At 43.1% G+C, this 14,958-nt stretch overlaps 1 long non-coding RNA gene across 2 annotated transcripts in view; it reads left to right on the top strand.

The window, feature by feature from the left end:
• Window positions 1-14,511, top strand: part of LOC140496284 (uncharacterized) — a 126,196-nt gene extending 111,685 nt beyond the window's left edge. The window contains exons 4-6 of one of the 2 annotated variants that reach the window (XR_011964230.1): window positions 5,059-5,128; window positions 6,889-6,971; window positions 12,142-14,511. This is a non-coding gene — a long non-coding RNA (uncharacterized lncRNA). The remainder of the gene's footprint in view (window positions 1-5,058; window positions 5,129-6,888; window positions 6,972-12,141) is intronic. The other variant, XR_011964231.1, reaches the window with a different exon arrangement.
• The last annotated feature ends 447 nt before the right edge of the window (window positions 14,512-14,958 follow it).

Below are 14,958 nucleotides of genomic sequence, written 5' to 3'. Positions count from 1 at the left end.
CTGTAACATGGACATTTTTCAAGATGTCACCATCTATTTCCCTACATTCCATATCTTCCATGCCCTGTTCCACAGTAAACGCTGATGCAAAATACTCGTTTAGTATCTCCCCCATCTCCTGCAGCTCCACACAAAAGCTGCCTTACTGATCTTTGAGGGGCCCTATTCTTTCCCTAGTTACCCATTTGTCCTAAATGTATTTGTAAAACCCTTTGGATTCTCCTTCACCCTATTTACCAATTTGAAGTGGTCAGCCATTGGGTGGTGGGATTATTTGGTGCTTGTGTCTCAGAGATGTTCTCTGAAATGTTCCGCAACTTGGCATCCTGTCTCCCCAATGTATAGGAGACCACATTGAGAGCAATGGACACTGTAGATGAGATGATTGAATGTGCATAAAAATCTCTGCCAAATGTGGAAGGATCCTTCGGGACCTTGGATGGAGGTGAGGGGGGAGGTGTGGTGTCAGGTTTTACATCTCTTGTGGGAAGGAGATGTGGCTGTAGTAGCAGGTCTGCTTCATCAACCTATCACCTTCCAAGTCACCTTACCCCCAGCACCACAACCCTTGGGCCCCACTGCACATTCCTGATGTATATGCCTGAAGCATTGACTCTCCTGCTTCTCAGATGCTGTCTGACCTGCTGTGCTTTTCCAGTGCCACATTTTTTGACATTATGACACGTGGTATGTAAGAAGGAAGCAGGATCTTTGACCCCAAATGACTTTTCACTTTGCTATTTTTGTAGTCAAGGATGAGAGTGGAACTTGGTCACCGAAGCCTCTGAGTCAGAGGGCTCGCAAGCATTGGGTCACAACTTGACATCTGCTTATATAGCTCAGCATCAGATTTTGCCTGGAAACGCTCCGCCAAATCTGCTTCAGTACATTATAACACAGAGAAGGCACTATCAGAATTCAAATTGTTCTTGTTGATAGATGATAGCCTTACAACTCAAACATATGTCAGCAAACCTAAAAGCAATTATTGATAAAACTGCTGCAGGTACATCACAGTTGGCTAATGTAGAAAGAAACATACAGTTTGAAAGTAACAACAGTTTGGTTTATAAAAAGAAGACTGGAAATAACGTTCTAAATTAACTTCACATTGTGAGATTACAATTCAAGAAGTGGGCTAAAGAAAGTTGCTTCAATCAGCACATAAAAGGATTATGTAGGTTATTGAATGCTTGGATTCCAGCAAATGTAAAGCCTGTTTACCTAGCCCTTGAGCTAAGGGAAGGTTGTATCACAGAATTTACTTTTCCATTTGCATCACCTGTGTTTCATTCTATGAGCGGCCCAGTCCTGACCTGCAAAAAAGACAATAGGAAATCTGAAAGGAGAGCAGGAAATAGGATCACAGATATGGATTGGAGCTACAACTTCAATTCAGCTGACTGTCTGAGAGAAAAACATCAAAAGACCTTAAAGAATACAAGGAGGCAAACACCAATGTTATGCTTTTTACATCTTGGAACGGTGTAAACCCAACACCAGTTACTTGTGATACTTTTTTTCTCATTATGCTTTAGAATGTCTGCTCCACACTTCACCTCTGACTTCCAGCTCCCATTGATTTTACTCTGAGTCCACACCCTGGCTTAAATAATTAAGCACAGTGTACATCGATCAATGAACTCACATGATGGAGAACATTTTACAATTGCTGCCATTTATCTAGTTAAAAAGACACAATGCCAGGTTTATTTGGAAGCACTAGCTGTAGGACCTATTGGACTATAACCTGGTATTGTGTGATTTTTAACTTTGTACACCCCAGTCCAACACCAGCGTCTCCAAATCATGATTGCCATTTATCTAGATGATATGCTAACAATATGAAAGACCAATAAGGAGTACTTAGAAAACTGGAACATAGTCCTTAGACATTTCTCCAGGCAGGTGTATGCCTTAGAAGGGAAAAAGATCTGTCCTCCAGTCACCCCAATAATCTACTTGAGCTACAGAGTTGACAAGACTGGGTAACCCCTGTTGCTTTCATTTTATCTTCCAATCAAAATTGCCCAGCTCCTAGATCTGTACTAGAGTTTTTCTTGGGCTGATGAATTATTATGAAAAGTTCATGCATAACCCATCCTCCATTCTGTCACCTTTGCATCAACTTTTAAAAAGGGGTCAGCCTTGGAAATGGTCACTGAGCCAAGCCTTGGCTTTCAGGGAAGTGAAAGCTGACAGATAAGAACAGGAGTGTCAGATGTTCTGTTCACTCTGAAAGCTGGCTATGTGGGAGCTGGATCAATGTCCAGGACTTGCCCCGTGTAAATGAAAGGTGACTTGGTGATAAGATACTGGTCTTTGTGGAATTATTTTGCATACGTATTAAAATTGTAACAGTTCTGAAGGATGGATGAATTTTAAGTTGCTTTCTCACACCGACATTTCTGTTATATGACATATTATTGCTCCTGCTCTGCTGTGAATCATCTCCAATTGTCAACGGTTAGTTCATCCTGTACGGAGTCTAACTGTGTGATATGTTTCCAGTTTTTTTTTTAAATATTGGAAGACACAGGGAGAAACATTGGTATCAGCCCATTTTCAATGCAGGAGGTGATTCGTGAGTTGTCAGAACCCATTGCCATTGAGACAGGAACCACTTACTCATGAGATGTTACTGGTTGAATGTACAGACATTGCCTACATGTAGGAGCTGCATCAATGGAACACAAGGAAGACAAGAGCCTCCTCAGTTCATGGATGTGACACAGTATAGTCTTAGTCTCTCAAGTGGGCAGGAGAAGGTAGACCATAGTTCCTTGGTGAAGAGGGAAGGCTACATGGGGATCTTCAAGAACCACCCTCTTAAAGTAAATGGGGGCAGGTGGCTGAGTGCACCAATTCAATAAACCCTTCCCCATGGACCTAGCAGTAGTCCCCGAAGAGGTTTATTGAGCTCACACATGTGTTCAAAATCAGTGAGTTCATCTTCTCCTGACATCTCCTGTCCAACCACAGCACCAACCTGGCATGTTTCTCAATATCCCAAACCCCACCCCTTCCACCATTAGCAATCTTGACACTCAGGTTGAAGACCCACTGTTCAAATACTTCTTGCACTCACTTTTCACTGTCTCCACGTATGCTTAGTCATAATGGAACACTGCATGCAGAGATGTTGGCCAAGGAACACGACTGTGTGTTGGAGTGGAAAGCAACTGGAAGCTCAGGGTCAGTTTTTGCAGACAGAGCATCGGTGTTCTGGAAAGTGGCCTCTCAGTCAGCACTTTATTTCTCAATGTCTAGATTAGAGTGGTGCTGGAAAAGCACAGCAGGCCAGGCAGCATCCGAGGAGCAGGAAAATTGATGTTTCAGGCAAAAGCCCTTCATTAAGAATAGAGACAGGGTGCCTGCAGAGTGGAGGGATAAATGAGAGGAGGGTGAGGGTGGGGAGAAAGTAACATAGAGTACAATAGGTGAGTGGGGGTGGGGGTGGAGGTGATAGGTCAGAGGGGAGGGTGGGGGATGGTAGCAAAGAGTACAATGGGTGAATGGGGTGGGGATAGAGGTGATAGGTCAGAGAGGAGGGTGGAGTGGATAGGTGGAAAGGAAGATAGGCAAGTATGACAGGTCATGAGGGTGGTGCTGAGCAGGAAGGTTGGAACTGGGGGAAGGGGAAATGAGGAAACTGGCGAAATCCACATTGATGCCATGGGGTTGAAGTGTTCCGAGGCGGAAGATGAGATGTTCTTCCTCCAGGCGTCGGGTGGTGAGGGAGTGGCGGTGGAGGAGGCCCAGGACCTGCATGTCTCTGACAGAGTGGGAGGGGGAGTTGAAATGTTCGGCCACAGGGCGGTGTGGTTGATTGGTGCGGGTGTCCCGGAGATGTTCCCTAAAGCGCTCTGCTAGGAGGCGTCCAGTCTCCCCAATGTAGAGGAGACCGCATCGGGAGCAACGGATACAATAAATGATATTAGTGGATGTGCAGGTAAAACTTTGATGGATCTGGAAGGCTCCTTTGGGGCCTTGGATGGAGGTGAGGGGGGAGGTGTGGGTGCAGGTTTTGCAATTCCTGCGGTGGCAGGGGAAGGTGCCAGGAAGGGAGGGTGGGTTGTGGGGGTGCATGGACCTGAATCGGTATTCATGGAGAGAACAGTCTTTGCGGAAAGTGGAAATGGGTGGGGAGGGAAATATACCCCTGGTGGTGGTGTCCGTTTGGAGGAGACAGAAATGTCTTCGGATGATGTGGTTTATTCGAAGGTTGGTAGGGTAGAAGGTGAGCACCAGGGAGGTTCTGTCCTTGTTACGGTTGGAGGGGTGGGGTTTGAGGGCCGAGGGGCGGGATGTGGACGAGATGTGTTGGAGGGCATCTTTAACCATGTGGGAAGGGAAATTGCGGTCTCTAAAGAAGGAGGCCATCTGGTGTGTTCTGTGGTGGAACTGGTCTTCCTGGGAGCAGATGCGGCGGTTTTATAAACCCACCGACTCCCACAGCTACCTGGATTGCATCTCTTCCCACCCTACCTCCTGCAAAAATGCCATCCCGTATTCCCAATTCCTCCGCCTCCACTGTATCTGCTCCCAGGAGAACCAGTTCCATCACAGAACACACCAGATGGCCTCCTTCTTTAGAGACCGCAATTTCCCTTCCCACATGGTTAAAGATGCCCTTCAACGCATCTCATCCACATCCTGCACCTCTGCCTTCAAACCCCACCCCTCCAACTGTTTGCAGTTTACCGGGACAAGGGAAGAGGATAGTCTATGTGCCAACTCACAACAAAGTGAGGTCACAGTTGCATCCCCTTCAGTTCCCCTCCACGATTATCTTGCGTGCATGACTTTGCTCTCAGCATAGCTGCCCTGTCTTCTGCCTTTAAATTAACACCGATTTAACATCTCTGTCGCTCCTTCACTACCATTAGCACTCACTCCTCTCCATCATCAGTGCCTCACCACCCCCCACCCCACTTTGTCAACAGCATAAGAAAGTAACATTTTCCAGCCCTACAGGGTTCAGAAGAAGAATTGGATTTGACTCAAAGCATTCACTTTGTATTTTTCTTCACAGAGAGATTTCTGTTTTTATTTCAGGTTTCCAGTATCCACAGCACATTGCAGTAAAAGGAGGGAGTTGTTGAAGGTGCGCACCAAGATGATGCAGGTGAATTTCTTAGGCTGGAAAGCAGCTTGCTATCTCAAGGGATATGGGGAGTCCAGTTCCCATTTGACAACGAACATGTGCCGAGCTTATCATTTCCACAGTCTCTGCTCCATCTGCCTTTTGTGCAGCAGAGCCAAAGACACTGTCACTGCATCCCTCAGTGACATGAAGTGTTGCTGCATTTCCAGAGAAAGAGAGAGAGAGCAAGCAAGAGAGAAAGAGAGAGAGATAGAGAGAGAGAGAGAGAGAGAGAGAGAGCAACCCTCATCTGGACAGGTTTCCAAATCCTCTGAGGATGCAGCAGCCCTTTCTGTCTAACCACCAATCTCACCAAAGCATGTGCAAAAACATGCAACAGCACTTCCAGGGGCTTTGGAAAAGGAGAAGTTAATGGAAATCACCTTGATGTGCCTGTAGGGGCTGAGCCATTAAGATGAAGCAACTGCTGGGCCTTTGCTGCAGCTGGATATCTGTCCTTTGCTGAGTAATGAGTGTAACCACGGTGGCACAGTGGTTAGCACTGCTTCCTCACAGTGCCAGAGACCCGGGTTCATTTCCCACCTCAGGCGACTGACTCTGTGGAGTTTGCACGTTCTCCCCGTGTCTGCGTGGGTTTCCTCCGGGTGTTCTGGTTTCCTCCCACAGTCCAAAGATGTGCAGGTCAGGTGAATTGGCCATGCTAAATTGCCTGTAGTGTCAGGTAAAAGGGTAAATGTAGGGGTATGGGTGGGTTGCACTTTGGCGGGGTGGTGTGGACTTGTTGGGCTGAAGGGCCTGTTTCCACACAGTAAGTAATCTAATAATAAATACTAGATGGACCTGTGTAATCTAAGGTCATAAATGCTGCACCTAATCAGTCAGCACAGCTATTTGGGATCATGGTCTGGGCAAATGGAGGATCCCTTCAACACCATGTGAACTGCGTGGTAAGAATCATACATTTTCAATGCAGAAAGAGACTATTTGAACAATCATAAATCACACGACACCAGGTTTATCCAACAGATTATTTGGCTTTCAAGTAAACCTGTTGGACTATAACCTGGTGTTTTGTGATTTTCAACTTTGTCCACCCCAGTGCAACACCAGTCCGTCTGCATCATGAATAATCACAGTCGTTGAAGTGCTATCAACTATTACCCCAGCTTCCTGCACTGGATCTAAGCTCTGCTGATTCCAACTCCTCAATTAGATTCCCAAGTGCATGTAAAATGTGATGAGGATTTCAGTCTCGACCACTGTTTAAGGCAGCAAGATCCCAATCCAGGTGATTAGCTAAAGACTCTTCACTGGAAAGGTTCCTAGATTCTATACTACTGGCTGCAATGGTTATATATATTGTTATATAGATTATGAGAAAGTGAGGACTTCAGATGCTGGAGAAATCAGAGTTGGCTTAGACCCGAAATATCAACTCTCCTGCTCCTTGGACCCTGCCTGACCTGCTGTGCTTTTCCAGCGCTACACTTTTCGATTCCATTATATGGAATTTGTCTATCCCTGTACATACCCACAGGAAGTCTGAGGTATACATTTATTCAAACATGCTCAAAGAGAGAGTCTGTCTTAGTCTGGCCAACGTGAATTCTGTCTGATACTCCGTCCAAATTTCTAAAAATGTATTCATGTTGTGGGATGTGTATTGTTCATTTACTTATTTATTTATGTGTTTTGTAGAAGTAGTGCATGCTTTGTCTTCTTACTCCTGTTGTAACCTCCCACCCTTTTATAAAATCTTTACTTGATTTCACCACACACAGCTCAAAGTTTTACCCTGGACAGACCATCTTCCTGTCGGCAATTCACAGTGACCTCGGGTGTGGCACATTGACTGCAGGCGAAGGTCCGTTAATGAAAACTGTTGTTGAGTTTGTCAGATAAGATATGGTCCAATCGTTAACAGCTAGATCAAAGTCTTGGATGAAACCCATCATCAGAATTAGTTCCAGTACTTTCTCTCCTTCTGTTTCAGATTCACAGCTTTTTAACAGTTTTTTTTAATTAAACTCAACTCCCAGACATAAATCAGACCAGGCTCACAAGGAGCGCATAAGATTTCCTCAGTTGCACTCACGATAATGGAAAACAAATCGGTGGGCTGTGTGAAATACTACTCAGTGCAAATAGAATAAAATTCCATCTGCATAAAACATGGCTGTATCAATAAAGTTCCAGATAATCTCTACATAAGTCTCCATGAAATGCACAATGCTGGGAGACACTTCATGACAAAGGGAATACAATGTCTGAAGCCTGCTGGGTGAACAGAGACTGATCTTTCGGCAAGCTGTGTGCAATTAACACTGTGACAAGCTGCCTCTCTTTTTGAGAGAAGTACTGCATCGTGGAAAAAAATGCTATCCAGAAAGAGAAAACACTGGAATATATCTCTGCTGATGCAGGTAATTGTGAAAAAGACACAAGGAATTCAAAGCAATTTGACAGCAGACACACACCAGATCATTCGAAGCTGAGCAATTGTGGTTTGGAAATGATACTGCTTAACCTTGTTCTGAGCTGCTTTGTAGCTGAGGAACTACACAGGCAGGAGGTTGGAACAACACAGCAAGCCAGGCAGCATCAGGACATGGAGAAGTCAACATTCTTCACTCAACATCAGCTTATCCACCTCCTGATGCTGCCTGGCTTGCTGTGTTCTTCCAGCCTCCTGCCTGTCTACTTTGGATTCCAGCATCTGCAGTTTTTTTTGTAGCTGAGGAGGCATGACACTGATAGTTGGAGTTTTTCATTGAATGTGCACAGAGCACTGCAAGCTGAAAGAGTTAAAGCAGAAATTACTGTCAAACGTTGATTCTTCCATTGTTGATTATATTTTTGATAAACAACCTAATCTTCTCTACCTCTATTTATTTCCTCTTCCTTGAGCCCAACCTTTCACCTTGTGCTTTGATGGCAACTTCTAGACTCACCATTTGCACAAAGTCTTGGCCCAGGTTTGTGCCACAATGGAAAACTTCACCACCAGGAATGGTAGCCAATGTCAGAAATCCTATGCCCTACCCCGGAAACAGGCATTTCCTATTTTCATGGGGAGGGATTAGGGATAAATCTATATTCACAGAGACAGCAGATAATTTCATGATTTGTGGCCACCACTCAGTGCAGAGCTTGAAGTCTCGGGTTTCTCGAAACCAGAATATGCAGATTAAGACAGGTAAGGGCAAATCTTTTCTCAGTGCATTTCCTTTGGAGAGGCAAGATACCACTTTGGAGAGCTGAAGTACCACCAGTGGATTTGGTCACAGGATATCTCAGGATTGGAAGGGTAGGGTACCTTTGGGAAAGGGAGGGGCTGGGGTGGTGTCTGGTGTTAATCAGAATTGTTAACCACAGAGAAGACTGAGGATAAAAGGTGCTCAAGTGTAGAACTGGATGACTTGTTGAGAAGTGAATGCTGTCGAAAGTGTGCTTGTATGACTGAGAGATCTTTCATAAATTCTGCAGTACATAGCTCTAAGGAATGAAACATTATTCCTTTCTCCGATGTGGATGTGGATGCTCAGTGAGTTGGTGTGCTGGGTAAGGGAGTACAAACATAATGGGTGGACATAAGCACTAGATTGGCATCAGAGAACATGAAGGACCCTGGGAGAATCAGGCGATGGGCGTAAGAATGTACAGGGTGTCCAGGAGGCCCTATGGGATGGTTGGAGCACATCAGGTCAAATAGTTTGACATCAATCGGGCAGAGGATTAAACGTGAGTGATGAATTTTGAAGGGTGAAAGCGGGAGGAATGCTTTTTCTGTCTGTTTCATTTGAATTTTCACTTTTGAATATTAGAATCCCAAGGCAGATTTTCTCTCCAGCTAATTGTGGGAGCTGGCAGCATCCTTTTAGATTGCCAGGTTTACTGTCAACACTTAGGAAGTTCGCCAGGCCAAAGCAACCTGTTTTACAGTCACTGAAAGCAACAAATTCTGGAGGTCACAGCGGGTCAGGCAGCATCCATGAAGAGAGAGCAAGCTAACATTTTCAGTGTAAATAACTGTTCATCAGAGCTCTGATGAAGAATCATCTAAACTCAAAATGTTAGCTTGCTCTCTCTCCATGGATGTTGCCTGACTCACTGTAATCTCTAGAATTTGTTGTTTTCAGTACAGCTTCCAACATCTGCAGTAATTTGCTTTCTCATTCTGTTTTACAGTCACCTCATCCTTCAACTCCCTCTGTCACCAATGTACATTGGTAGCAGTGAGTGCCATTACAAGCTTCACAATAGCAACTCACCAAGATTCTCTTATACACCAGCTTCCAAATCCATGATCCTTATCATGAGAAGGACAATAGCAGCAGATGTATGAGAATACCACCACCTGGCAGTACCCATCCAAGCCACACGCTATCCTGAATTGAAATGATATCACCATTCCTTCACTGTGTACAGTTCAAAAGCATGAGCTTCCTTCCAAACAGGGAATACTTACACATGAGACTCAAGGAGATGGTTCCTGCTGTCAGACCATTACACACAGGCAATAAACACAATTTTTGCCAGCAACAAAAAATAAACAAAAATTTGTTTATGGTTTACATTGTTAAGCATGTTTAGAATTGTTTAGAAATAAACAAAAAAAAAGAAAAGGAAAAGTGAGTTATTTTGTCTTCTATCCCCTGGTTGTTACATCATGTGGTAATGGTAGGAGATACTGATTGATCAGATCAATGGCTCTTTATTGATTACAGTATGCCTAGAATTAAGGAAAGCCCCATTGGTGGAGAACCCACCCCCCATTAGAGCAAATCTGCCAAAGTCACCTTTGCCTTCCAATCATTTGATACTTTATAGGAATTAATTGGAATTATTAAGTAAATGTTAGAACTCAGCTCTGAGTTGCAAGGTTTTGATTATTTTCTCTTAATGTCTCGGGACTGTGATGATTGCTCTCCACCAACCACAACTACCTGGTATGATTCTAACCAGCGGAGGACTTGTTTTTCACGGCTGACTTCAGTCTTGTTTGGGAAAATTGGGGTCCTTCATGCTATTGTTGGCCAGTGCTGTCTTTATAATCAAGGGCAGTCAGTCTCAACTCATGTTTGGAAATCTGTTCATGTTTGAATCAAGAATAAAAAGGAGTCATTCTGAATGGTCCTAAGTGACCATTAATGAGCAGGTTGATGAGACGTTTTATCTGATGATCGAGAGTAAATTAATATAATAGTAATTTCTCAGTTTGGATTTGCCTCATGGAGCAGCTGTATTTGGCAATTTGTCAGATAAATGCCAGTGCTCTCGTGTTGTCTAACAGCTGGAGTAGGATAGGTGGTTAACTCTGGGATGCAACTATCTAATATTATATCTAGGACATGTTTGGGGCCCTACACTTGATTGCATTCAACCAGCCCTTGACCTCACAGAATCAGACTTGGAATATGGCCATTTGACCCATCATGCCTGCATGGTTCACATAGGACATTTTTTTCCTAGTTCCAATCTCCCTGACATTTTTTCTATTTTTCCGAATAATCCTTTAATGGTCTCTTGAACGCCTCAATTGAAACTACTTCCACCACCTTCCAGGCAGCACTCCATACCCGAACTACTCACTGACAACTCACCTCACCTTTGCGTGGCACTTTATTTCCACGCTTTTTTCCTTGTTCTCTGTTATGAGTGGGATCAGGTTCTCTCAGTCCAGCCTGCTCATAATTTTGGAAACCTCTGTCCGATCTCCCCTTAGCCTTCCTCACTCCAACCAGATAAAATCTAAGATAGAGTGAATCAAGTCCTCAAGTTCTTATGACAGTAACTGTTTGAATAGACATGAGGCAGAATATCAGACTGACCTTTCAATTCACCAGGATAACAAAATGGGAAAGATGTTATGCCAGGGCTTACCTCAGATGGCCACAAGTATTTAATCCAGACAATAATGAAGAGAATCTGATGTAGTCCCCTTCTTCCCTTTGACCACATACTAAAGCAGCAATGTCATTGAAGACAGATCAGATTTAAAATAAAGGAGAGAAATTTGAGTGAGGCCAAAGCAGATAGAAAATGCAACAGTTAATCCAGCAAAAGCAAGATCCAGATACAACAGAGGGGAAAAATAATAATTTTGTGCTTCCTTTGGACCCTTTGCCACTTATTAAACAAAATCTGGGACTTTCACAGTCGACAAACTGACCTGTACCAGATCGCCTTATTTTGAGGACTTCCCCAACAATCATTTTGTTGTCCTGTTGAAAGGGAAACAAGATCATTTTTATTATGAGAAATTGGGATGCAATTTGCCATCTGGGATTGAAGACCACGTCCTATTTAAAATCACTGTCTGTTTGATTTTATAATGATTTCTGAAATAACTGGGCAAAGGCTGGTATTCTGTCACCAAATTACCCTTTATTTACATGAGCATAGTACTTGACACTGGTCTGGCTACCTCAGAGCTAGCTCTCTGAGTGAACAGAACCTCTGACACTCCCGTCTATATCTGTCAGCCAGGGCTTCCTGATTGGTTAACCAGGTTAACAGCCCAATCAAGGAACTCATATTTGATGGGATCCACTTGGCTGATCTCATTACATTCACTTTAGAATCCCTACATTGTGGAAACAGGCCATTTTGCCCATCTAGTCCCATACGAGAATGCCCATGCTATATTGTTGACAGGAAAATACATGGTGTGCTTGTTAGTGCAGGAAGCAAGCAGATGCAACCTGCACAGGGCATAATTCATTCACATTCTTAATCAATGGAACATACACATCCTGTTGAAAATGCAGTGCCTTTTCCAGTCTTCCTTAAATTGGCAAAGAATTGGTTTGATAGAGATGACAGTAAATGTGAGAGGGTGCTATGGAAAACAAAAGCATTACCTGCGTTTTCAAAAATTACAGAGAATGCTTCAGATCTGTCCCCTTTGTGTGATGGAAAGGACTGTCTCAGGTAGAAAATGAATAATTTATGGGACAACAAGGCAGGCATTTAAAAAAAAAGCTTCCCTCCTTTCCTTAAGGCTCTAACTTTTATTACGCTTTGTTCCTCAGGCTCTGTCAGTGTTGCCAGTCCATTCTGAAGCGATCATTCTTCATGTCTGAGATACTGAACGTCAGCAGAGCAGTCAGCCGTGTCTTTCACAAGTGAACTCGATCTTCTCCTCTTCTGACATGAACACATTTTCCTAAGAGTGGAAAGCCTGGACATTTCTGTTTTTCTCTTTTGTCTAGCTGAAGAACACAGAGACAGAATATCTGAAATGAAAAATAGATGACTGCACAAATTGACTCTCTGTTCTCCATGGATCAGCAACATAATGGCAACACACTCACATTGTGGTCACCTTTTATTCTATAGTCAAACCAGCCATTTTCTACTATCCATTCTGTTTTCACTAACAGTATCCCCTTCCTCATCTCTATGCAGCCATTAGTTTGAGAAATTTGACAGCAATGTTTTGGAGATCTGCAACCACATGTGGTTACTCCAGTGATGTTATTACAATGCCATTGCTTCCCTTTATATGACTACATTTCAATCCAAACGTAGCCTTTTTATGCAAAAACAGCACATGTAATCTTGTACAATTTTCGTTACCCAAATTACCAACTATATGTACTGCTGTTCTCATGCCTTATAAATTCATCTGTCTCTGTGTATACATTGCCTCTTAATGATTAGCATGCTTGTTATTGTTGATGGCTTTCATCTGGGTAATCTTGTTTCACCAGGGAGTATGGTTTCTGCATCATTTGCGGCAGCTGTTGTTCTCTTTTTGTTGTTGGGTTGCTGAGGAACACCGGGTCTGATGGTCCTGAGGTTTGATCAGTATATGTGATGCTTTCACTTCTACCTGGTCATTCACTTCCATCAAGGACAATTGAGGTGATAACTGCTCTACACAGGTTCCAAGTGGCATCTTGACATTTTGATGTGATAGTTGAATGTTTGTACTCTGATTGACACTGCAAAGCTCAACACTGGCCATAATTTAACAGTCTTGTGAAAATGGAATTTGGCTTTCTGTCATTTCACTTTGAGCTTTTCATTCATATCCGTTACTACATCCGGTGATAGGTTTATTTGTGATTAGTTTGTGAGCAATGTAGTATTAGTCTTCAGCAGTTGCACTTTTCCACTTGAGTGTTGCCTTCAATAAAGCTGTGTAGGATTTACTCAATTTCTCGAAGATTCTTTTGGTGATTTTTCAGTGTCCGCTCAGCCTTTCCATTTGACTGGGTAGTGTGTGGTGTTGAATATCCCAACCTTTCATAAAGCAACTGATTTCTTCACTCATGAACTGAAGGTCATAATGTCACAAAGCTGGTTCCTTGTTTTTCTAAAAGCAGTTCCTTTTCTATAGGATACTGTGTCCTTGGTTTTTTTCAGAGGTGTCGTAAAACAGCTCCCGGTTCCGAGGTGACTAGTTTGGTACAGAGATGAGAAAGGATTTTGAGAGGTCTTTTGTTTAAATGTAAGCAGATGCAACTTCAGGCCAAAGTGGTCATGTTTTAGAAGTGACCTGTATAATGAAAGGGGAGTGCTCAGCTCTCTTGCTGAGCAGTTCAGTCCTGAGCTAGTTGGGAGTTCAGTTGTGTGCAAACAGGCTGCAAATCTCCCTCTCTCCTTCTGCTCTTCTAACTTCAACCTGCAAGCATTTGTTCCATTTTAACTTTTTTTTAAACAAGGTTTGCTTATTGGGACTGTTCTGTATATTCAGAACAGCATAAGTAAGTCTAGTTTGGATAGACTGAGTTCTGGAGGAGTTCTTTGTTCTATTCTTTAGTTTCATTGTGTAATTTTGTGAATATACTTTTGTCTGTTTCAAAACCTGGTAGTCAACCTCACTAACATACTCCGGATAATTTTCATAGTACACTTACCAAAACAAATTGCAAAGTGATGGTCTGGGCTGCCTATTTCAAGTGGTTTGGCCTAGTCCATGACAATAGTCACTCACTGAATGACATGACAGTTGAAGTGTACTTATAGGCATTCAATAATCCCAGCAGTCTTTGAGAGTTGCATCAGAGATAGATAGGGTGGTTAAGGAAGTGTTTTAACCCACTACTCTTCATTACTCAGACTACTGAGTAGGGGTTGGGACATCATGTTGAGGTCGTACAGAACTTTGGTGAGGCTGCTTTGGGAATGCTGTGTAAAGTTCATGTCACCCTGCTATGGGAAGGATATTATTAAATTGGAGACTGTTCAGAAAAGATTTATCAATATGTTGCCAGGAATGAAGAGTTTGAATTATAATGATAGGTCGGATTGGCTGGAACTGTGGACTTTAGGAGGTTGAAGGGTCATCTTATGGAGGTTTATAAAATCATGAAGGGCATAGATAAGGTGATGATTTGGAGATGCCGGTGTTGGACTGGGGTGTACAAAGTTAAAAATCACACAACACCAGGTTATAGTCCAACAGATTTAATTGGAAGCACACTAGCTTTCGGAGCATCACTCCTTCATCAGGTGATTGTCAATCACCTGATGAAGGAGTGTCGCTCCGAAAGCTAATGTGCTTCCAATTAAACCTGTTGGACTATAACCTGGTGTTGTGTGATTTTTAACTAAATGGATAAGGTGAATAGCAAAGGGTTTTTTTTCCCTAGGGTGAGTGAGTTCAAAAATAGGGGGCATACTTTTAAGGTGAGAGGAGAAAGATTCAAAAGGGACTTGAGGGGTAACCTTTACCATAGACAGGGTGGTTCATGTGTGGAATGAACTGCCAGAAGAAGTGTACAATTACATTTAAAATGTATTTGGATAGATATATCCAAATGGCTTAGAGGATAATGGGCCAAACGCAGACAACTGGCACTAGTTTATTTTGGGAATTTGGTCAGCGTGGACAAGTTGGA

This window comes from Chiloscyllium punctatum, chromosome 26, assembly GCF_047496795.1.
Source record: "Chiloscyllium punctatum isolate Juve2018m chromosome 26, sChiPun1.3, whole genome shotgun sequence".
Classification (NCBI taxonomy): Eukaryota; Metazoa; Chordata; class Chondrichthyes; order Orectolobiformes; family Hemiscylliidae; genus Chiloscyllium; species Chiloscyllium punctatum.
This window is presented reverse-complemented; position numbering and strand designations above follow the sequence as displayed.